Here is a 23,525-nt window from a genome sequence, read left to right as displayed (position 1 = left end):
TAATTGGCTCCCAGACCTCTTCTCCACCCTTCTCCTATTCTACTCTGTGTTGCTTTAGGTAACTGTAAAATTCATTTCCTAAGCTCCTGTGTCAGCAGGTTGGTAGGATCTAAAGTTTATGCAATTTGGGGGCCATATTTAGTCATAATACAAAATTATACATACAAAATTGTGTACAAAAAGGAGTATTTATTTTCTATGAGAAAAAAATAACAGTCCAGGTGTGGTGGTTCACGCCTGTAATTCTAGCACTTTGGGAGGTCCAGGCAGAAAGATCACTTGAGCCCAGGAGTTCAAGACCAGCCTGGGCAACATAATGAGACCTCATCTCTACAAAAAAGAAAAAAAATTAGCTAGGTGTGATGGTATGCATCTGTAGTCTCAGATACTTCGGAGGCTGAGGCAGGAGGATCCCTGGAGCCCAGGAGTTGGAGGTTGCAGTGAGCTGTGATCACACCACTGCACTCCAGCCTGGGTGACAGAGCCAGACTCTGTCTCAAAAAAAAAAAAAAAAATTAATTAATTTTTAAAAATCACAAAAAATTACAAATCTTAAAAAGTTACTCAGAATTTTAAAAATCAAGAACAAATAAAAAAGAAAAAGCTGGAAAAATAAGGTCATATTTTATTAGTTAACTGTTGAGATATATCTCATAATTTTCTCCTAGAATTTTTAGCTTCATCGTCTTTGTTTCTTTTTATAACAATTTTCTGTAGGAAAAGCAGAAATATAATTGTCTTTCCTCAGTATGCTAATTGGAATTTACTTTTTTATTATTGACAATTTAGAAATGTTCCCATTCATAACATTATTAATGTTACATAAATTGTTAGGATCATTGTCAATTGTGGGAAAACCTAAGATTTTAAGATAGTTTAAGTTTCTTGTGTTGCAACCAATGAGTCTGTCATCAGTTTCTTGGGGTTAAGACATCTGAGGTGAATGCCAGGTAAAATGGCACAATGGGTGTGTGTGGATTACTACAGTCCATTCTAACACCAAGACATCAACAACAACCTTTCTTTCCTCCTATCTAAATGTATGGTGGAGTGTTTTTTCATATATATTTTCATTTTTTAATTTTTTAAAATACTTTCAACTTTTATTTTAAACTCAGGTGGGTACATGTGCAGGTTTGTTACATGGGTATATTGTGTGATGCTGAGGTTTGGGATATAATTGATCCTGTCACCCAGGTAGTGAGCATAGTACCCAATAATTTTTCAGTCCTTGTCTGCCTGCCTCCTCCTCTGTCTTGTAGTCCACAGTGTCAGTTGCTTCCATCTTTATGTCAATGAGTACTCAGTGTTCAGCTCCCACTTATGAGAACATGGATGCAGCTGGAGGCCATTGTCCTAAGCAAATTAACACAGGAACAGAAAACCAAATAATGGCTTCCAGCTGCATCCATGTTGCTGCAAAGGGCATTATTTTATTCTTTTTAATGTCTGTGTAGTATTCCATGGTGTGTAGGTACCACATTTTCTTTATCCACTTGGTGGGCATTTAAAATTCATGCTGGATGTGGAGAAATTCTTAAGAGTACAGAGCAGTTCTCTGTCTGTAGGCTCTCTGGCATCCCCAGTCTTCACACAATGAGTGCTACTAGCAACCCTCAATTCTTATGTCAACTACAACCAATGGTTTAAATCTACACAGAAAAGAAAAAAAACTGTGAACGATACACACATATCCCACTAGACAGAAACTAAATGAGTCCCCAGCTCAACTCCCCCTAACCAGTCCCTAGATAGGGGCTTACTTGAGAAGTAAAATGCAGGGGATATCAAAGTACAAAAAGAAAGCACTCATAATTATTTAAATTAAAATACTATACTTTTTCAAATTGTATACATACGACCATGTACACAGTTTGCTAGCACCCCTCCCAGGTCTTGGAAGGGGTCTGCACAGTGAGTGGCTCGGAAGTTTGAGACTCCCTAACTTCCCTCTCAATCCACTTATCCTTTCACCTGATTTGGCCAAAAGGAAGCACTGGCAAGAGATGGAAGAGCTCCTGGCTCTTTGGATAAGCCCATTTACTTCTCCAGCCTAGGATGCATAGTGCCTCCTGCCTCTGTTAATCTTTTTTTGAGAGAGTCTTGCTCTGTCGCCCAGGCTGGAGTACAGTGCTGCAATCTCAGTGCACTGCAACCTCTGCTTCCCGGGTTCAAGCGATTCTCGTGCCTCAGCCTCCAGAGTAGCTGGAATTACAGGCATGCACCACCACACTCAGCTAATTTTTTTTTATTGTTAGTAGAGAGGAGGTTTCACTATGTTACCCAGACTGGTCTCAAACTCCTGACCTCAAGTGTTCTGCCCGCCTCAGCCTCCCAAAGTGCTGAGATTACAGGCACGAACCACCGCACCTGACCTACATTAATCTCTGTCACCATACCATTTAGTTTTCAGATCATCTAAAATATTTGTAACTACTCGCCACGTTAAATTCATTCTATCAGTCACCTAGATCCACTAGACTGGACTCTGGTTTATATTTGTTTTTTGATCAAAGAATATGCTCAGAAATATTTTCATATTTCTAAATTTGGCCTAAAGATTTTGTACAGGTAGATGTCTATTGTCCATATAAACTTTTTTTATGAGGCACCTTGTTGAGCCCACAGGTTGATCTGAGGACCATTGTATCCGTGTATCTTTATTATATATTTATGTAATTTTTATTCCATCTATCTAGAGGTAGGGAGCGTAATTTTTCTCCATAATTAACAGAACATGCCAAAGGTGACATATAGTATTAGAGGAAAGCCTTAATTATGGGTGAGCACAAACCACAACCCTCTAAAACACAAGAGAAAATAAATATATGCAATAGGGCCAAATTATTAAAAATGGTACAAAATGGAGTCTGTAAATATTTTAAGCCAAGTCATCTAGTAGGATTAAGGCAAGAAACAGAAAATGAAATTTTATTTAATTTGGAAAAGCATGCCTGGGGGAAATAATGTATAATTCAGATATATCTGTAGAAGAGAAAACCCAGGACGATACTGATGCTGAAAGAGGATTCAGAAGAGTGGGGACAACAGATTTGGTGTTCGCATTGTCATCAGATGGTAACAGTATTTTATGGGTATAAATTAGACTGCAAACTGATGAGAGAACAGCACATTTGGTATTAGCAGTTGACAGTAAAAGGAAAAGACGAAGCAGTATAGACTGGATTGCAAGAGACTGGCAAATATGACAGTGACAAGATTTTCTACTTCTTTAACTTTTTTGTCCTTTTTTGCATTGGAGACATTTTAATAAACGGAACCGATGGCTATAAAGGACAGAGAAAAGGATTCAAGTCCTAAAATTCGAGAAGGAACTCTTAAGAAACTATCCAGTTAACGCTCTCATTGTACAGATGAAGAAGTGAGGGTTAGACAGAATAAATTATTCACCCCAGGTCATTTAGCCAACCACAGTCCTCTTTTTCCCCTCAGAATTTGGTTTATGTATAAATTTACAATTCTATAAATGTTGACTGAGGGAAATCTTATAACCAACTGTAAGTATTTGATTATTAAAAATGGTGTAAAAGAATACAACATTTTTGCATCGATAAAAGGAATAATGTAATCATAGAAAATATCTTATTACAAATGTTAGGTGCCTTGTCTTATTGTTTGTGTTCTTGGTGCCCGCCTTGTGTCTGGCACAGAGAAGGCATTAAATAAGTAGGATAGTCACTAAATGGATCATTGGCTGATGACTAGGTGGTTGGATGAAAGGGAGGTAGGGAGGAAGGAAGGGAGGAAGGAAGCAAAGGTAGGTGAATGAGGACTTACACATGGGAAATGTAATCTGGTCCCTAATTTCCGGAGCAAGGAAGCAAATGTAGGTGAATGAGGACTTACACATGGGAAATGTAATCTGGTCCCTAATTTCCTGAGGAAGAATTGACTATGCCAGTTCTGGGTCATGCTATTTCAGATTGAACACAGCAAAAAATACATATTTTAATCTTGAATAGCAAGGACTTCATATCCGGCAATATAATAAAGCTAGTCTCATTTCATGATCAAATCTCAAAGACTTGAGATCGCCGAGTGAGCTGTCTAGGAGAGTCAGTAACATGGATAGTAACCATTTACCTAAAATTACAAAGACCTCACCATCCATGACTAAGTGGAGGGATACCAAATTAGTGAAGAATCTGAATTATAGGACACAGTTTTATTGCTTTTAGATACATATAGGAAATGGGAGTAGGCCAATATTATCTAAAAGAGATCATTGAAGAAAATAATTTTCATCAATTCGTAAGAATTCATAATTATCATCTCAACTATTAGTAAAAGAATGCCTCTACAAACTTAAGGCTGTTCTGAAATGCTTCTCTGGTATAAAAATATTATCGGGGTACCTCTTTTACACTATAAATCACATGTGCAAACCTTTTTCTTCACACCACCCAGTCTGTCTGAATTTTCACAAGTGCGGAGTTAGTGGAATTAGTCTGAATCGATGAAGCTTTCCCAGACACTGCTGTTGTTGGAAACAACAGGCATCCTATTGAATAGTTAATTAGAGATTTTGAACATGTGTTACTTAGAAGAAGTTTCAATTGAGCATGAGTTCCTCCAGCAAAATTTGTCTGTCTCACTGATAGTGTAATAATCTAGTACATTTTTTAAATTAATGAACAGAAAATTGGAGGAAGTTCTGCCATCTTTTTCTCTTTCCTCCCTCTTTATGTATAGCTGAGTTCAGTCACCATCAGCACTAAATTCCATTCAGAGTTCACAGCCATCACGATAGCTAGTGCAGTTTTAGGTTAAGCATATTTTATCCATAAATTGCTATATTTGGTTCTCGAGTTATTATTGCAGTTCCTTGGGGTACATTTAAATCCACCTTATTGTAATAGATTATGGAATATAGTGGCTAATGTGTCTAATGTAAAATAAATGACTATAATGATTTATGATGCGACACTTCAATTTTATTGAACATAAGGATCATTGTACTAAAATGGATGGTGTATTGCTGGTTTAGCATAAAATACTGAATAACATATTCAAGAAAATGAATGGCTCGGCCAGTTCATAATATTCTGCCCCTTCAGCTGAAAGGTCTTTAATAAGCAAGAGTGTCATTACACTTGGAAATGTATGTGTAGGTAATCCATTATCTAGAACAATGACAGGGATCTGCTCAAGTCCTTATTAAAGAAGGAAATCTTTAGGAGAAAATGTAGAATTCTTTGGTCTTCTTGAAAGAATGATTTTCACCCAACCACATAGCCACTATAATAGTGCTTAGCAGAATTGTAAGTGGCCTCCACATTTAAAAATTATCACCCTGAAACTCTCTCATGACCTGCAAGACAGAATGGAATTTCAGAAAGGTTTTGATTTTTTCAGCATTGTCATCAGACAGTATGCTTAATGTCCTTTTCTCTGTGTGTCAATTCACCAACCTTTTATTTTAACTCTTGTAGTGCCCAGCATAGATAGTAACTCATGCTCTGTCTTTCCCCAGGACTTTATGTTTGATCAGTGAATAGTTAGATTTAAGAAGACCTCATCTAGCTGTTAATTCTTATTAACTATAATATTAAAGAGGATTTTCAATAATATATTGGACCAATTTATTTGTGTTCTCAGACCTGGGGAGATGAAAGAAAATTCTTACATGGCAAGTGATGTGTTTAGATTAATGGTGAAATTTTATCCTCCGAATAGTGGGGGCACATGAGGAATAAGGGAAGTGACATGCATGTTTTCTCACCCTCTTATCCTGGTGATCCTGAGATCCTGCCATCAAACCCTCAGAACCTCCTGGGATACAGTTTAATGGCATAGACAATGCCCACATAATAACTAAATCCTTGTGGGAGTATCTTAATAGCATCCATTTCATTCCCTGGAAAGATAACTAGTGTCCCTTCTGTGGAATGGCCATGTTGAGACAGGGTGAGGGAGCTTGAGTATTTTGAATCTGACAGCTGCATTATGGGTAAGACTGTCATCAATTCTCCTTCTCAACACATGCTTAGTTTATGCCTATTCTCCATCCCTTAGCCCAGACAATCTCATCTGACCAACCAAAATTAGAGAGCTGTCAGGTACCATAAAAACCCACGAGGCCGGGCGCGGTGGCTCACGCTTGTAATCCCAGCACTTTGGGAGGCCGAGGCGGGCGGATCACGAGGTCAGGAGATCGAGACCACGGTGAAACCCTGTCTCTACTAAAAAATACAAAAAAAAAAAATTAGCCGGGCGTGGTGGCGGGCGCCTGTAGTCCCAGCTACTCGGAGAGGCTGAGGCAGGAGAATGGCGTGAACCCGGGAGGCGGAGCTTGCAGTGAGCCGAGATTGCGCCACTGCACTCCAGCCTGGGCGACAGCGAGACTCCGTCTCAAAAAAAAAAAAAAAAAAAAAAAACCCACGAATGAGGGTCTTTTCCTCACAGGCCTAAGAGTTCCATTCAACATGATTGCATGCATGCATGTCAGTTTTGATTTTTTTTCTCATGAATAGCAGACTTCACCACTGCCTGAATAGACACAGGTCTTGATGAGAAAGTGATCTGATGATAAAACGAACCCTGTATTTGTAGAGTTAAGGAGCTTTACCATCCAGAAAAGAGAGATGTTCACAGTGGATTCTGTACTGTGCGAGTTGTAGACAGACATTTATTGATTCAGGATATACTCTCAGGTCACTTATTTTTACTCTTTTGAAAAGGTGATCTAGCCTAGAACTATTCATGAGAAAAAGTAACTAGCACTATCTCAATGTCACAGCTTAATTGGGTGGTCAAAAGCTTGCCGTAAATCAGTCTTTCTGGAACGGTGGGGACATTTTCTCTGTAATCAACTAAAAATAAAAATAATAAGGATCATCTTTTTTTTTTTTTTTCGTTAATGGATGTACTCACTTCCTCATCTTTAGGATTCCTCTCCACAGCAAATTCTATGCAGTCATTGAACATTGCCAGAATGTTTTCAGAAAGAATATTAAGGCATTTTCTTTTTTTCCTTACACCTTCATTATCTTTCCTCAAAATATTATAGTAAATTAAAATGGCTCATAAGGTCTTATCACCACCCCATAAGATATTATTTTCTCTGTAGTAGTATTCTCGCACCAGCTTCAGTTTGAAACTCTGGCTGATCATCTTTGGAACTGATCCACGGTATTTGACTGCAGAAAAAGAGCTTTCCAGGGCCAGGACATAAAACCAAAAGTTTGGCCAATAAGAGGCCTGTCTGCCCTGACTCCATTATTAATTCACCAGTCCCTGACCCAGGATTTCCAACATTTTTCCCTTCTGCCATTTCCTTGCATTTTACTTTGTTCCTCATGTCAAATATTCACTTTATTTCTTCTAAATGCTGCATCTCACTTCTAGTACCAAAGTGATATTTAGAATCCAAACTTCTATATATGTGAATTCATAGGTAGAATTATTGATGTTAACGTATCTCTCAAAAAAGGGCTAAAGGAGCTTTTTGTGAAACCTGGGGTTTACTTTTTTTTTGTTGTTTTTGACCAGAGGTATGATTTGGCTTCTTTCCCGGTGAACTCATGACTCCTGCTTCCTTCCGTCTTGTAGCATATAGTCAAACCCCAGGCAAAGCCTCAACGTTCATTATTTAATCCCTTTAAAACACTTTGATTTATGGAACAGAGGATAGAACCTGGGAAATTTTGAAGTATCCACCCAACATTGATATTTAAGCATGCTCATTCTTTATATCCTTCTTCAAATTATAGGCCTGTAAGTCCGTCAGAGGAACTTTGGGTTTCCCTTTGGGAGCACTGTTTTTCCAAGTAGGATAACCCCAGTGTGGAAATCTGTGTTTAACAAGCAGACCTTTTTCAGTACAAGACACAATAAGTTTAAGATAAGCTTAGAAAACCATCAGGGTTTTCGAGTACAATTATTCCTGAGTTAAACAGGACAGTGACCCATTACAAGTTATGTGTGATGCATTCAGACTTCGGGAACTTGACCGCAATGACTTTGAAATGTACAGGGAAAAACCATGATCATTTACCTGGATGGAGTGGTAAGGTACTGCTTCCGCCAAGCCAGAGGTAACTGAATATTGGTATAATACATTGTCTTTTTTGTTGACCAAAAAACTTGAAATATCTAGAGGAAAATTTAACAGAGATAAAAATACCATTTTTAAATTGTGCTGTCAGGTCGGGCACAGTGGCTCACACCTGTAAGCCCAGCACTTTGGGAGGCCGAGGCAGGCCAATCACCTGAGGTTAGGTGTTCAAGACCAGCCCAGCCAACATGGCGAAACCCCGTCTCTACTAAAAATGCAAAAATTAGCCAGGCACGGTGGCAGGCACCTGTAATCACAGCTACTCGGGAGGCTGAGGCAGGAGAATCACTTGAATCTGGGAGGCAAAGGTTGCAGTGAGCCGAGATCATGCCACTGCATCCCAGCCTGAGCAACAGAGCGAGACTCCATCTCAAAAAATAAATTAAAAAAAAATTGTGCTGTCAGCCATTTAAGTCTTGAATCAATGCAAAGAGACCTTGCTCTTTGGTAGAAAGCTCAGTGTTGTGAAGTTGTAACTTCTCCCCAGAAGAAGCTATGAATTCAATGTGATGTTCTCTAAAATTAAAAGAAAAAGGAAAAAAGATTATTTGGGGAATTTGTGGAGGCAGGCAGTACAAGGATGGATGCTAATTGATGTGATGATTCTTAAGTTTATCCGAAAAAATTAAAAGATAATAGTTGAAGGAAAAATGTTTGTAGAAAAAAAAAAGACAAAGGGAAAGACCATCTTTCCATGAAATAAAATGCATTATAAGTAATAGCCATCAAAACAGTGAGTTACTGGAGTAGCAAGATGAACAGTGCAGCATTGGGTCTGGAGGTATTCCCAAATACATATGGAAATTCAGTATATGAGGTAGGCATTGAAATGAGTGATGAAAACATATACTATTTAATAAATGTTGGGCGGGGGGAAGCAAGCTTCCTACCTCATTCCTTCCACCAAAATAAACGTCAGATAAGCCATAGAGGGATAAATGATTGTGATGAAGAAAAAGAAAGTTGAGACTGCAAAGTCCTAAAAGAAATATGGGTCTATTTTATGCTTAGGGAGAGAGGACCTTTTTAGGAGTGACATGAAATGCAAGAGCTAGAAAGTAAAATACTGATTTGACCACAAAACAAAAGTAAGTTCTGATTTTCTTACTGGCCAAGTACATTCATTTATATATCAGTATACACATTGGCACACATATGTAAATACATATATACCATTTTAATTTCTCCAAATAGATCCCTAATACTTATGTGCTCTGGAAGGATACAAACAAAATTTTTTACTATGACTTTGGGACAATCTTTTAATTAATATAATTTTATAATCATATTTTTATAATGGCATAAGCATGTATTATATAAACAGTAAAATCTGTTGATACTGTGTTTAACTTGTAATGGCCCAAAATTCAATGGTTCTTAGTCTTTTTGAAGATAGAGACTACTTTAAGAATCAGAAGCCGTGGCCCTGATCCTCGGACAAGAGCACATAAGTGCAGATACCCAAAATGCAACGTGAGTTGGAAATCCCTGCTCTAAATAGTTCTAAAGAGAGTTGGTCAGTGATCTGTTGCTGTATAACAAACCAACCCCAAACTTATTTGCTTAAAACTAGAACCATTCTATTGTTTATGATTCTGTGGGTCAAAAATTTAGGCAGGACTCAGCAGGTCCAATTTGTCTGGGCTTCATGTGGGGTTGCCTGCAGATTACTGGGGTCAGAGGATCCAAAAGGGCCTCACCTACATGTTTGGGGCCCTGGTCCTATCTGTTGGCAGGTATGCCTCAGTGCTCCTCCATTGGCCTCTCTCCAACAGAATACCCGGGGCTCAAGGCAAAAACATGGAGGATCAAGGCAAAAACAGAAGCCATGTGATCTCTGAAGCTCTGGGCCCAGCCAACACATAGCATCACTGTCACCACATTCTGTTGGTCAAAGCAAACCACAGGGCCAGCCCAGAATGAGGGGAAATACATCCAAGGTAGGAGGAATGGCACAGCCACATTACAAAACGACATGTGGGTTAAGAGCGATCGCTGTGGTCGTTATTAAAGAACAGCCTACCCCAATAGAGTTCTCTGAATATGTGCCACTTTTAGCAACAGATGAATTTTTCCATTTGTGCCCTAACATTCATACACAACAAAACATAGTAATCTGAGTGACTGTACACTATAATAGTAGTCTACTCAATTTAAATTCCCGAGGATTTTCTTGTAGCATATTCAGAATCTTCCAAAATGAAAACTATGAAAGTATGCATGGAATGGGAAAGTAGATGCCATAACTTTGGCTTGTATATTTCATCCATTTTGATATGAAACATTTTCCATGACTTAGCTCTAGTTTAGGAACTCTTCAGAAAACCCACACTGTCCTAGATAATGAAGGGCCACACATTTTTATAGTAGACCTCTATGCCCACACAAAGATGAAGAGCTGGAGAAAAAACATAAACCACAGCCCTAAAATGGATGAATATAGGGATGAGATTTAGAAATTAAACTAAATTTATGACTTCAAAACCCAAGAAGACTTCCAGTTAAGTGTGGTCAGCTTAACTACAAGTTTATCTCCCTTCTTAAACACCATTCACATTCTAGTACCTCAATATTAAATGACAATAGGCAATCAAGGATCACCAAGCACATGAAGAAAGCCTCTGCTAAACTAGAAAGCAAAAGTAAACAAACAAAAGATGACACTCAAGGAAGCAGAGATAATAAAGGAAATGAAAGAAGATCATGAAAATCATTGATTTCTAGTCTTGGACAACATTGACGATACTGTGCACTATTAAAGAGCAGATTCAGTCAGATCTCCTCCTCTCTGGCTCTCTTTGCCATCTCTTTTTGACTTCTGGAAATGTAGATTCCTGTGTGGCTGTCTCTGATGGCATCATCAAGGTATCCAATGACATGAAGGTACACAAGTTGTTAAAACCAGAGGAGTTGAAGAAGCTCAAGAAGGTGGTACTCTTCTGCCTGAGTGAGGACAAGAACTCATCCTCAAGGAGGGCAACCAGATGTTGGTGGGTGATGTCAGCCAGACTGTCAATGGCCTATCCACCACCTCTGTCAAGATGCTGCCAGACAAAGACTTCTGTAATGCCCTCTATGACACAAACTGTGAGACCAAGGAGAGCAAGGAGGAGGACCTGGTCTTCAGCTTCTGGGCCTGAGTCTGCACCCCTGAAGAGCAAAATGATCTATGCCAACTCCAAGGACACTATCAAGAAGAAGCTGACGGGGATCAAGCATGAGTTACAAGCAAACTGCTACGCGGAAGTCAAGAACGACCGCACCTTTGCAGAGAAACTGGGAGGCAGTGCCATCAACTCCCTGGAGGGAAAGCCTTTGTAAGCCCCCTTCCTGGAACATCTGGAAGCCCCAGACCTGCCCGCAGGGGTTGCAGGCTGCCCTATTCCTAACAGACAGGAAGGGACTGGAGAATCTCAGCAGTGGGAGAGCAATACTTTCACCCACCCCGTTGCCAAACAGCTCCCCACCAAGCCCTGCCTTTTCCTCTCCCCTCCATCCCTGACAGTTCTGGCCTTCCCAAATTACCTTTGATCTTCTGATTCCTCTTGGGTTGAAGTGTTAACAGAAAGGAGTCCTGATCCAGACCTCAAGAGAGGGTTCTTAGATCTCATGCAAGAAAGAATTTAGGGCAAGTCCACAGAATAAAGTGAAAGCAAGTTTATTAGAGAAGTAAAGAAACAAAAGAATGGCTACTCCATAGGCAGAGCAGTGCCATGGGCTGCTCAACTAAGGATACTTAGTTATTTCTTGATTATATGCTAAACAAGGGGTGGCTTATTCATGAGTTTTCTGGGAAAGAGGCAGGCAATCCCAGAACTGAGGATCCCTTCCCCTTTTAAACCAAATAGGGTAACTTCCTGATGTTGCCACGGCATTTGTAAATTATCAGGGTGCTGGTGGGAGTGTCTCTTAGCATGCTAATGCATTATAATTAGCGTATAATGAGCTGTGACGACAACCAGAGGTCATTTTCATGGCCATCTTGGCTTTGGTGGGTTTTGGCTGGCTTCTTTACCACAACCTGTTTTATCAGCAAGGTCTTTGTGTTCTGTACCTTGTGCTGAGCTCCTATCTCATCCTGTGACTTAGAATGCCTAACCTCCTGGGAATGCAGCCCAGTAGCTCTCAGCCTTCTTTTACCCAGCCCCTGTTTTAGATGGAGTCGATCTGGCTCAAATGCTCTGATAGAAGCAGACCAAATACCCTCTCAGGCACTTCAGTTTGGGGGGGTATTTTTTTAATAACACCCCAACTCCTCACCTATTCCTTATCCTTCCTCTGCTGCCAACTTCTAACTGCAGTGCTTACTCGTGCTTGTCTGTTGAGTTGTGTGTATAAATGGAATGTTGTGGAGATGAGCCCTCCCCATGCCACTGGTTCTTCTCCCTTTTTTGCTGGTCATGGCCACTCAAGGAAGCAGGACCAGTTGGGGACCTTCAGTTTGGGGGTAGTTGGGGGAAGCCGAAAAAAAAGTGGGGGAGCAGGGGGAACAAAGAGCTTTTGGAAATAAAGATAAAATTACAAAAGTGAAACAAGTTGTTCATGCAAGTTTTCTTATGGACTCAGTTTTAGCTAAGTCCAAGACCAACAGATTCCAAATCACCTGTTGAGACCATGCAAGTGAAAGGGAAGCTGACTTTACATCCCCTATCATCACCTACTTGAAGCATATGTGAAAGAAGATAAGGAGATTTATTGAGGAAGGCTGATCATGAGAATTTCTTAAAGAGAGTTACTAGTGTGTTCTTTGCTGCTTATCTCCCCCTCAGAAAGTAAGGGGATTGTCCCCTCTACCCCAGAAGTGAAGCGAGTTGACTTTTAGAGAAATACACAAAGATATTGCTATATATCTCCCTAAAATTCTGAGGGGCAGTGTGATTGGTATCCAACTGGACCTGCTAAAGTCAAAAACGGGAGGGAGGCTATCTGGAGTTGCCTCTAACAGTAGAACAAAGAGAAAGGGGTGCAGTGAGGTCTTGCTGCATCTCACTGATAGTTGGACAAAGGTTTATATTTCCTGAAGGTTGCATGTGGAAAGGAACAGAAATTGAGTCATCCTGAAAAGGACCTCCGGAAAGACAAGATGTCCCCGGTTGTTTATTAGACAATTGTCTAATTTAGACTATTTTTAATACCTGGAAATGGCCCAAGTTCCTTTCAAGGGTAGAGAAAAAATTCAAAATAATATGGTTGACAGGCTATGGTATTAAAAAGTAAATCAGGCCAGGCGTGGTGGCTCACGCTTGTAATCCCAGCACTTTGGGAGGCCGAGGCAGGCAGATCACGAGGTCAGGAGATCGAGACCACGGTGAAACCCCGTCTCTACTAAAAATACAAAAAATTAGCCGGGTGTGGTGGCAGGCGCCTGTAGTCCCAGCTACTCGGAGAGGCTGAGGCAGGAGAATGGCGTGAACCCGGGAGGCAGAGCTTGCAGTGAGCCGAGATTGCGCCGCTGCACTCCAGCCTGGGCGACAGAGCGAGACTCCGTCTCAAAAAAAAAAAAAAAAAAGTAAATCAAATAACTTCTTTTCATAATTTACACCTTAAAGTCCAACTGTTTTTCAGCAAAGTAGTTGCCTTTGTGGTTTTGAGAGGTGACAGCGTGCTAGGAGTCCTCACAGCCCTCGCTCGCTCTTGGCACCTCCTCTGCCTGGGCTCCAACTTTGGCGGCACCTGAGGAGCCCTTCAGCTCACCGCTGCACTGTGGGAACCCCTTTCTGGGCTGGCCAAGGCAGGAGCCGGCTCCCTCAGCTTACAGGGAGGTGTGGAGGGAGAGGCGCGAGCGGGAACCGGGGCTGCGAGCGGCGCTTGCGGGCCAGCTGGAGTTCCGGGTGGGTGTGGGCTTGGGGGGCCCCCGCACTCGGAGCAGCCGGCCGGCCCTGCAGGCCCGGGCAATGAGGGACTTAGCACGCAGGCCAGCGGCTGCGGAGGGTGTACTGGGTCCCCCAGCAGTGCCAGCCCACTTGCACTGTGCTCGATTTCTCGCCAGGCTTTAGCTGCCTTCCCATGGGGCAGGCCTTGGGACTGCAGCCCGCCATGCCTGAGCCTTCCCCCGCCTCCGTGGGCTCCTGTGCTACCCAAGCCTCACCGACGAGCGCCACCCCCTGCTCCACGGCACCCAGTCCCGTCGACCACCCAAGGGCTGAGGATCGCGAGCGCACAGCGCAGGACTTGCAGGCAGCTCCACCTGCAGCCCCGGTGCGGGATCCACTGGGTGAAGCCAGCTGGGCTCCTGAGTCTCGTGGAGATGTGGAGAACCTTTGTGTCTAGCTCAGGAATTGTAAATACACCAATCAGCACCCTGTGTCTAGCTCAGGGTCTGTGAATGCACCAACTGACATTCTGTATCTAGCTACTCTGGTGGGGCCTTGGAAAACTTTATGTCTAGCTCACGGGTTGTAAATATACCAATCAGCACTCTGTGTCTAGCTCAAGGTTTGTAAACACACCAATCAGCACCCTGTGTCTAGCTCAGGGTCTGTGAATGCACCAATCAACACTGTATCTAGCTGCTCTGGTGGGGCCTTGGAGAACCTTTATGTCTAGCTCAAGGATTGTAAATACACCATTCGGCACTCTGTATCTAGCTCAGGGTTTGTGAACACACCAATCAGCACCCTGTGTCTAGCTTGAGGTTTGTGAATGCACCAATTGACACTCTGTATCTAGCTGCTCTGGTGGGGCCTTGGAGAACCTTTGTGTCGATACTATGTATCTAACTGATCTCTTGGGGACGTGGAGAACCTTTATGTCTAGCTCAGGGATTGTAAACGCACCAATCAGTGCCCTGTCAAAACAGACCACTTGGCTCTACCAATCAGCAGGACGTGGGTGGGGCTAGATAAGAGAATAAAAGCAGGCTGCCCAAGACAGCAGTGGCAACCTGCTTGGGTCCCCTTCCATGCTGTGGAAGCTTTGTTCTTTCGCTCTTTGCAATAAATCTTGCTACTGCTCACTCTTTGGGTCCACACTGCTTTTAAGAGCTGTAACACTCACCGCGAAGGTCTGCAGCTTCACTCCTGAGCCAGCGAGACCACGAACCCACCAGAAGGAAGAAACTCCGAACACATCCGAACATCAGAAAGAACAAACTCCAGACACGCCACCTTAAGAGCTGTAACACTCACCCCGAGGGTCTGCGGCTTCATTCTTGAAGTCAATGAGACCAAGAACCCACCAATTCCAGACACAGTTTCATCATTCTTTAGCATCTCCCTAGTGGATCTGTTGGCACCTTTTGTTGTCAATCCCTGGAATCTCTCCTGAAGCATTGATACAATCAGAAAAGTCCCAATGAACATCCTTTTATAGAAATGAAAATATTTAACAGGTAGGCTGGATGACAATATTAAGAAACACTCATAAAATGTAGGATAAAAAGACAGAGGGATTATAAAATTAGGAGGGAGCAGGGAAGAAAGATTTAGATCAGCCCAGAAGGTTTAACATTTGGCTGTTAAGAATTACAGGGAGAAATAAGAGAAAATGAATGGGAGAAAATTATTTTTTTTAAAAAAAGGGAATTTCCTGAGAACTGAAGAATATAAAGTTTCAGACTAGAAGGACAAGATGTCTAGGTACAGTTATTGAAAAAATTTTTTAAAAGATTCACATCAAGCAGCACTACTACAATATTTCCAAATAATAGATCCAAAAAAGGAGGGGGAACATTATAATCAAAGCAATTGGAATCAGAAAGACATCAGAGTTTTTAATAGCTATATTAGAAGACAGAAAAACAAAAAAGCAGTATTTTTATAATTCTGAGAGAAAATGACTATCAATCTAGAATTCTATACCTGCCAAAACTTTTAAGTTTGAGCATGGAATAGAGACATCTTTAGATATGTAATGTCTCAGAATGTTTCTCTCCACTGTACTCTTTACTAATCTGATCCTTGAGGTTTGGCTTTGACCAGATTAGGCAGTTAACTCTGAAACAGAAAGGATTCATGAAACTAAGTGACCAACATAAATCAGAAATGTAAAGCAATAATGAGATGGTGAGAAAAGGTAAAGTCTCACATGACAGCTGTACGATGGCTCTAGAAAGAAACATGCTCAGATTGGATACAAACAATGTAATTGGTATATTATTTGGTCTATTTGACTATAGGAAAGTAATACTAATAATGAGGTATATGAAAGAAAATTAAGAGTGGATGTATAGGCAAGTTTAAAAAGAGAAGCAACTATCAACTTGCAGAAAAATAAGCATTTGTATGAGAAATAAAACACAGTATACTAGTTGGCTTTGCAGTAAATAATATACAGTACTTATAAACACTATTTATTTAACAAAAGCCTTATCAAGAATTACACATATTTCTAAAGAATTATTGGCAATATACATTTTTAAATGAAGTAAGCAGGAGGATAGTATAAGAGAGCTAATTCCTCTTGTCCCATAAAGAATATCAATATGCAGTATAAAATTGGTGTATTAAGAAATAGCAATACAAGATATTTGGCAACCTAGAGATCAGAATAAATGGATGAGCGATTTAAGTTGTTGCCTCTAGGCCGGGTGCAGTGGCTTATGCCTGTAATCCCAACACTTTGAAAGACTGAGGTAGGCAGATCACCTCAGCTCAGGAGTTCAAGACAAGCCTGCCCAACATGGCAAAACCCCATCTTTACTAAAAATACAAAAATTAGCTGAGCATGGTGGTGCACACCCGTAATCCCAGCTACTAGAGAGGCTGAGGCAGAAGAATCACTTGAACCTGAGAGGCAGGGGTTGCAGTGAGCCGAGATCAGGCCACTGCCCTCCAGCCTGGGCAACAGAACAAGACTCTGTCTCAAAGACAAAGTAAAAATAAGTAAGTGAAATAGGGGGAAGGTTCCAAGATGGCCGAATAGGAACAGCTCCAGTCTATAGCTCCCAGCATGAGCGACACAGAAGACAGGCAATTTCTGCATTTCCAACTGAAGCACCGGGTTCGTCTCACTGGGGCTTGTCAGACAGTGGGTGCAACCCACGGAGCATGAGCCAAAGCAGGGTGGGGCATCGCCGCACCCGGGAGATACAAGGGGTCAGGGAACTCCTTTTCCTAGCCAAGAGAAGCTGTGACAGATGGTACCTGGAAAATTGGGACACTGCCACCCTAATACTGCACTTTTCCACCAGCATGGCACATGTATACATATGTAACAAACCTGCATGTTGTGCACATGTACCCTAGAACTTAAAGTGTAATAAAAAAAAAAATAAATTCTTAATGTAAAAATAAATAAATAAGTGGTTTCCTCTAAAAAGTGAAACGGGAAGGAAAAAAGTGAGAGTTCAGGGGTGTTGGGAATTTTCTTAAATTGTTACATTTCTTTTGGTACCGTTTTAATTATGTGTGTATATTACTTTGACAAAGAAATTTAAAAGAAATATTCATCATGGCTTGATTCAATTCAAGCTAGCATTATGTGTTGGTCACCTTCTGTTTTCAGGTCAGTGTGAGTTGTGGAGAATGCGAAAATAAGAAACAATTTGATTTCCTGTTGGGGTTACTTAGGGATGGGGAGAGACAGGGGTTTGAGGAGTCAAGAGCATGGGCTGTGGTGTTAGGCAGGGGTGTGAATTCCAGCCCCCACCCATGCTGGCTGGCTGACCCTGGGCAATTTCTCTCTGCCTCTGTTTCCTCAGCCGTAATATGGGGATGGTAATAGCACAAGCATACTGTATAGGTTTGGTGGGAGGCTTAAGTGAGTGAATGGATGTTCAGTGAGTGATTTGGTGTGTGGCACATACCAAATGTTCAGTAAGCAGCAGTTATCACTCTATTTTAGGTAATGACACACGCATCATGAAATTGTAAGCTCAATGCTGGAAGGCCATCCTAAGTGCCTAGAAGGAAGAGCCGACGGATTTTTAAAAATTAATTCTTGGATAAAAATAATTGTCAGTTACAGGGCACTGATTATGAACTGAAAAGCTTTGCAGAAGCAATCCACTGTGTGAGAGACCTCTGTGGCCTGGCGTGTTGGTGTGAATTTTCTTGGCTTCCGTCTCCTGCCTCGTGCATATCAGGCCAGGTTTGGCACCTCATTACCTCCTCTTGGCTTCCCCAGTTCCATTGTGCAGTCACCTCTTAAGTTTTCTGCCCTAGGGTAACTGCTAACAGCATTCATCCCATCTTCTGGCTGTCAACTGAAAGGCCACTGTGAGTTCACTTCCTGAGGGGGGCCTTGCTGGAGACCAAATAACCCAACCAAATTGCCAGAATTTCACATTTACTTTCTGCAAGAGTGGACAGGGAAACTCTGTTTCTGCCTCTGACAACCTCATCTATTATGATCTCTGCTATATTCTCTTCTTGTACTGATATTTTGTCACCTATGTGATAAGGGAACAGTCCACAGGAAAACACAGGAGAACATGTAAAGCATTTAAATGCGGAAATAATGTAGTAGTATAGCCATACATAAACTTTCAAAGTCGCATTAATAAACGTTCATTTATTTGAGTATTATTCATCCTCTAAAACAAAGGTTTTTAAAACATACATAACAAGTGTTAGAGTTCTTTTAGAATTTTCCTAATAGTTTTTTTCAGTTTTCACCAGAAGACACCCCCACTGGGGAGGGAAAAAAAAACATTCAAAGCATGCTATGATCTTAAGAGGACAAAAGGAAATAAAATTATGTACTCCATATGATCTTATCTATGTAAGAAGAGAAAAATAAAGACAACTGGAAGAATATAAACCAAAATGCTAAGAGAGGTCACTCTGGGTTCAGAGATTTAGTAGTTTTTCTTTCTTACACCTTTTCTTTTATAGATGTAGTCTATTATGAGAAGGACATATATGCTTTAAAAATAAGTAATAATAGCCTCAAGATAAATAACACAACTAAATTCCACAAATAACTTCAGTACTTACAATTTTCTAATATTTTAGGTGCTTTTAGAGTTGAAGGCACTTGGTAATAAAATGTATTTTATTCATTTAGTATTTGTTTAATGGCTTCTTATTGTCATTATTCCTTAATAGATTTTAAACCTCTTGTGGGCAAAAATCAAATGTTAGACTTCTCTGTAACACAACTGCCTGGCCCAATTCTTCTTTGATGTTAAATGCTTGTAAGTATTTCAGTTTTGGAGCAGGATAAGGAGGGATGTTCCTTCCTCTCTGCCCAACAACATATGATACTTGAAACAAATTCTCAACAATGACATTTGGACATTTATGGCCACCTCTCTCATTAGCTGGAATTCGACTGAACTAATCCTAAGTGTAGTGCCAATTACCTAAAGGTTAATGTGGCCAAGCAATACCGGGAGAATTGGGGTTTTTCCAAGAAATGGTCTGTATCACATTATGTTCAGGATGAGAGAGTGATTGACACTGTAGAACAGCTCACTTGGGAGACCCTGCTGTGCTCCTCTCAGAACAGGGTCCTACTCTGAGGCTTAAGGGAGGAAAGATAAAGGACGAGGAAGTAAATGAAGCTGGGCAGTGTGTGGACGAGTTCAATAATTATTTATAAATCACCATGGATGCAGTGATGAACAAGTCCCTGCCCTCACAGAAATTACTTTCTAGTAGAGCTAAACTCCATTAGATCTCAGTATCAGAATGGGATTCCCTTGAAAAGTGAGAGATTTGAGGCCATGTACTAAATTAGAAGAGGCAGGAACAAGAAATGTACATTTTGCTCATCTATGGATATGTCAACCACTGTTACCACCATCCTCTTTCTTACCCACCCCCACCCCCACAAAAAAGTTAGAATATATTCACTAGAGAATAGCAAAGCAAAATATTCCATGTATCAACAATAATTTAAAAAGTATTGTGTGTATAAACTTGATTCTCCAGAATCCTAATCACAACCATTATAGTTAATTTAGGAAGCTTTTAGTAATTCAGAGAGAATCTACAGCATTTATTTGAAAAGTTCCCTCAATGTGTCAGAAGACCTCATCTTACAGGGCTTTACCAATAGCTATATTTAGCCTCACTTTCTACATTTGCACCCTCGTTCATTCTACTCAGGAGCGTCACCTTCTTAATATGTCTGAAATGCATCGACATCACTCCCACCTCAAGGCTTTTGCTTTTATTTTTCTCTCTGCCTGAAATGTTCTTCCACCAAATCTTTACATGCCTCTTCCCCTCATATTTTTCACTTAGTTGTTCAGACATCACCTCCTTACAAAGGCCTTCCATGACCACCCTCATTAAGATATCTTCAGCCACCTCTAACCCTTTACCCTGCTTTATTTTTTTTTGTACAGTAGTATTACCTGAAATTATAAATACCTTTTTTGCCCTAGAATGTACATTCCAGAAGTATAGGTTTCGTGTTTGCCCTTTTCCCTGTCTACATCCCCAGAGCCTTAAAAGAGTAGGTGATTTAGAGTGGATACTCAATAAATATTTGTTGGATGAATATATTAATGAATTTAGTTGAACTAAGTTTACCTAGACAGAATAATCAAAAACATAGGTCAATTAGATCTAAAAATTGTAATTTATCTCTACAAACGTTCAACACTGTATCTTTCATTGAACCACAGGTTTCACAATAAAATCACCGTTATTGAGCACTGAAGCATGTGTATGCCACTCCCCCCACCCCCCCCCCCAACACACACACACACACACACACACACACACACACACACACACACACAGAATTAAGCAAAGTACCAAAACATAAAAGTTTTCTGAAACTCATGAGCTACAGTTTGGTCACTTAGACCATAAAAGCCCTAATTTCCTAACCCATTGCATTTCAGCCTCTTTTGCAGCAGGCATCCCATGGGAGAGCAAGAGATAGTATCTAGAGGCTGTATTTACAAAAGGGATGCTCTGCTCCGAAAGTCCCCTGGCTATTGTCACACCATTTGTTTTTCATGATTGGAATGTGTGGCATTATTGAAGGGTGGGCTGGTGTCTAAATTGAATGGGTGAAGAGAAACAGAGACATTCTCTTTGCCACCTTTGTAGATAGGTGGCTGGGGAGTCTATGTACTGAATTACCCACTGTCAATTATTGATGGTTTGGCTGGAATCATTTACACTCTCTAGTTACTTTGACATCTAGCCAAAAGGCAGCTGCCAGCCTGCTAGGAACCTCCCTTTTAACCATAGGGAAGTTCAAAAGAAAAGATTCAGCAAACCAAACTCATCTGCACAAGCTTCTGCGGATTTCTGGAAGACTCAGGTCATGTTGCTTATTCATAAGAGTTTAAGTCATTTGCTCATTCACTTATTCATTTAATTTTATCCAGGAAAGGCTGACATTCATCAGTTTGCACTAATACAGCTCTAATGGTTATTAAAATACTGAAATATTTGTGTAGCCCTTGGTAAGTGGCCACTACCCTGAGCCTTTCATCACCAGGGTCACCTCACCAGACCCTCCCCAAATCACCACTCAAAGGTTAGCACTTGGCACAGCAGGGGGCCTTCGAAACCAGCTCTCTGAGAGAACAGTTGAGGTCCATTCTGAGTAGTAGTGCCCACTACTTTCCATGTAATAAATATTTGATTATCACTTCACCTGAGACTGTAATAGCAATAAAACTTGCACTTGAAAGGTCTATGTTTTTTACTTCATAATAAATTCAAGACTAGCTTAACAGAAATGGAACTCACATAATCTGAAAATATTAAATTGTTTTGAAACACCCTTAAAGGAGAAGTCTCCCAGGATCTAATTGTATTGCCTTGCCTTACCAAAACAAAGCTCACTTGCTAAATGAAGTTTAGCCTAAAGCTGCCTCCTTCCCTATTTTAAGTTTGGCCTGAAGGTTTCTCTGTACATCGTGAAGTATAACAACTGGAAATGTAAATACTCTGTAGCCTCACTTGTGCCAGTCACTGAGTTTGGCTAGTCAAATGTAGCCAGCTGTTTGAACCATGTTCAAACAGGGCAAACACTGAGCTGTAACCAATTCAACGCTTTCTGTACCTCACTTCTGCTTTCTGAACGTCACTTTCCTTTTTCTGTCCATAAATCTTCTTCCACCACGTGGCTGCGCGGGAGTCTCTGAGTCTACTCTGGCTCAGGAGGCTGCTGGAATCGCAAATCATTCGTTGCTCAATTAAATTCCTTTAAATTTAATTCAGCTGAAAATTGTTGTTTTTTTTTTTAATCACACTCTTTGCCTAATTTGAGAGCATTTCCCAAAAAAAAGAAAGACATCCTGGTTTTAACGCATCCACCCACAAAGGCACAGGGATCTTTCTCCCTTGGATCCTGTGTTATAGCCATGGTTTGGATGTTAAGAGCCAACTGTATTACATTCCCAGGAGCCGTAGCATTGCACCTCCAGAGAAGGGCTGAAGGCTGGGCTCCACTAATCACATAGACTGCAATGCTTGGAAACCTATTCATTTTCTGGGAAAAGATCATCCTCAACAGTTTCCACAAAACTGCATAAAACTTACACAACTCTGGCTGCCGTTTTTATATTGCAATTTAAACAATTTCTAAAAAATAAATAAGAGGCCTACTGTGGAGCTGACCCAAGTTTGAGCCATGCAGAAGGTCCCGAATTGGTTTAAAGACCGTGGCATGGACATATGAAAAAGAAGACCTGCAGCCTACTAGCTATTGGTACAGAGCATGTAAAGCGAAAGAGAACAGGTGTGATGAACATCACTGATAGTAAAATGCAGAGACCTGCTGACATGTTTCTCCCTCTCAAGAAGAATGAGGAGTTTGGTGCTCATCATCATTGCACTGGGCTGACTACAAAGGACTCTGAAAGACTAATGGAAGAAAAACAGGTGACTTTATTGTACTACTGTACTTACCTCATCATATTGTTTTAGTAATTTTTGTTTCTGTAGGAAGCTTCCCTAGTGAGTTGCTTCTGCCTCCATGGAATGTTAAGTTCAATTTCCCATTTATTTGAGGACTAGATATAACCATCCCTCCATGCTAAGCCCTGTTTTCTTTAAAATTTTAAGTCCATTGTTCACAAGTGATGAGCCACCACCATCAGGCTTTCTTTTGTAGAGAAAGGAAATAGGAATGCGTATTCTTATCAGTTCTTATGCCTCTGGTTTTATTTTACAAGCAGCATGGACATGTGAATTAATGTGTGGCTCTGACCAAAACAAAACGTTACTTAGGAGCAAGTAAGGACATTTTTTCTCCACTTAAAGTATCTGGCTCTACAAAGCAGGAAATAAATACTTTGCCTCACTTCAGCATTCCTATTCTTGGCAGTTGATTTGGCTAGACAGGTGATAAACAAGAGAGATTTTAGGGGGAAGCTCTGTCTGGGGAACAAGAAGGAAGTAGGTCAAAGCCTGGCAAGGAATTTTAGGGAGGATCTCACTTTGGAGAAGCCATCAACAGAGCTTGAAGCAAATGAAAATCAAGTCTCAATTTATTCAGCAAATAATTATGAGGAATCAAGCCGAGTAGAATTGCCATTCCAGGTGAGGTTATCTGAGTGAGTAGAGAATCATTCTCATTAATCATTTTATAT

General features: G+C 40.8%; 1 protein-coding gene and 1 pseudogene across 1 annotated transcript in view; both read left to right on the top strand.

Annotated features, from left to right (window-relative positions):
- The window catches only part of RARB (retinoic acid receptor beta), a 498,581-nt gene that overhangs the window by 217,547 nt on the left and 257,509 nt on the right, over nucleotides 1-23,525 (top strand). The gene's annotated exons all lie outside the window — the stretch shown is intronic.
- LOC100587213 lies at nucleotides 2,967-11,398 on the top strand (annotated as a pseudogene).

The sequence above is a fragment of the Nomascus leucogenys genome, chromosome 4, assembly GCF_006542625.1.
Source record: "Nomascus leucogenys isolate Asia chromosome 4, Asia_NLE_v1, whole genome shotgun sequence".
NCBI classification, from domain to species: Eukaryota; Metazoa; Chordata; class Mammalia; order Primates; family Hylobatidae; genus Nomascus; species Nomascus leucogenys.
Note: the sequence above shows the minus strand (reverse complement) of the source record. Positions and strands in the feature narration are given on the sequence as shown.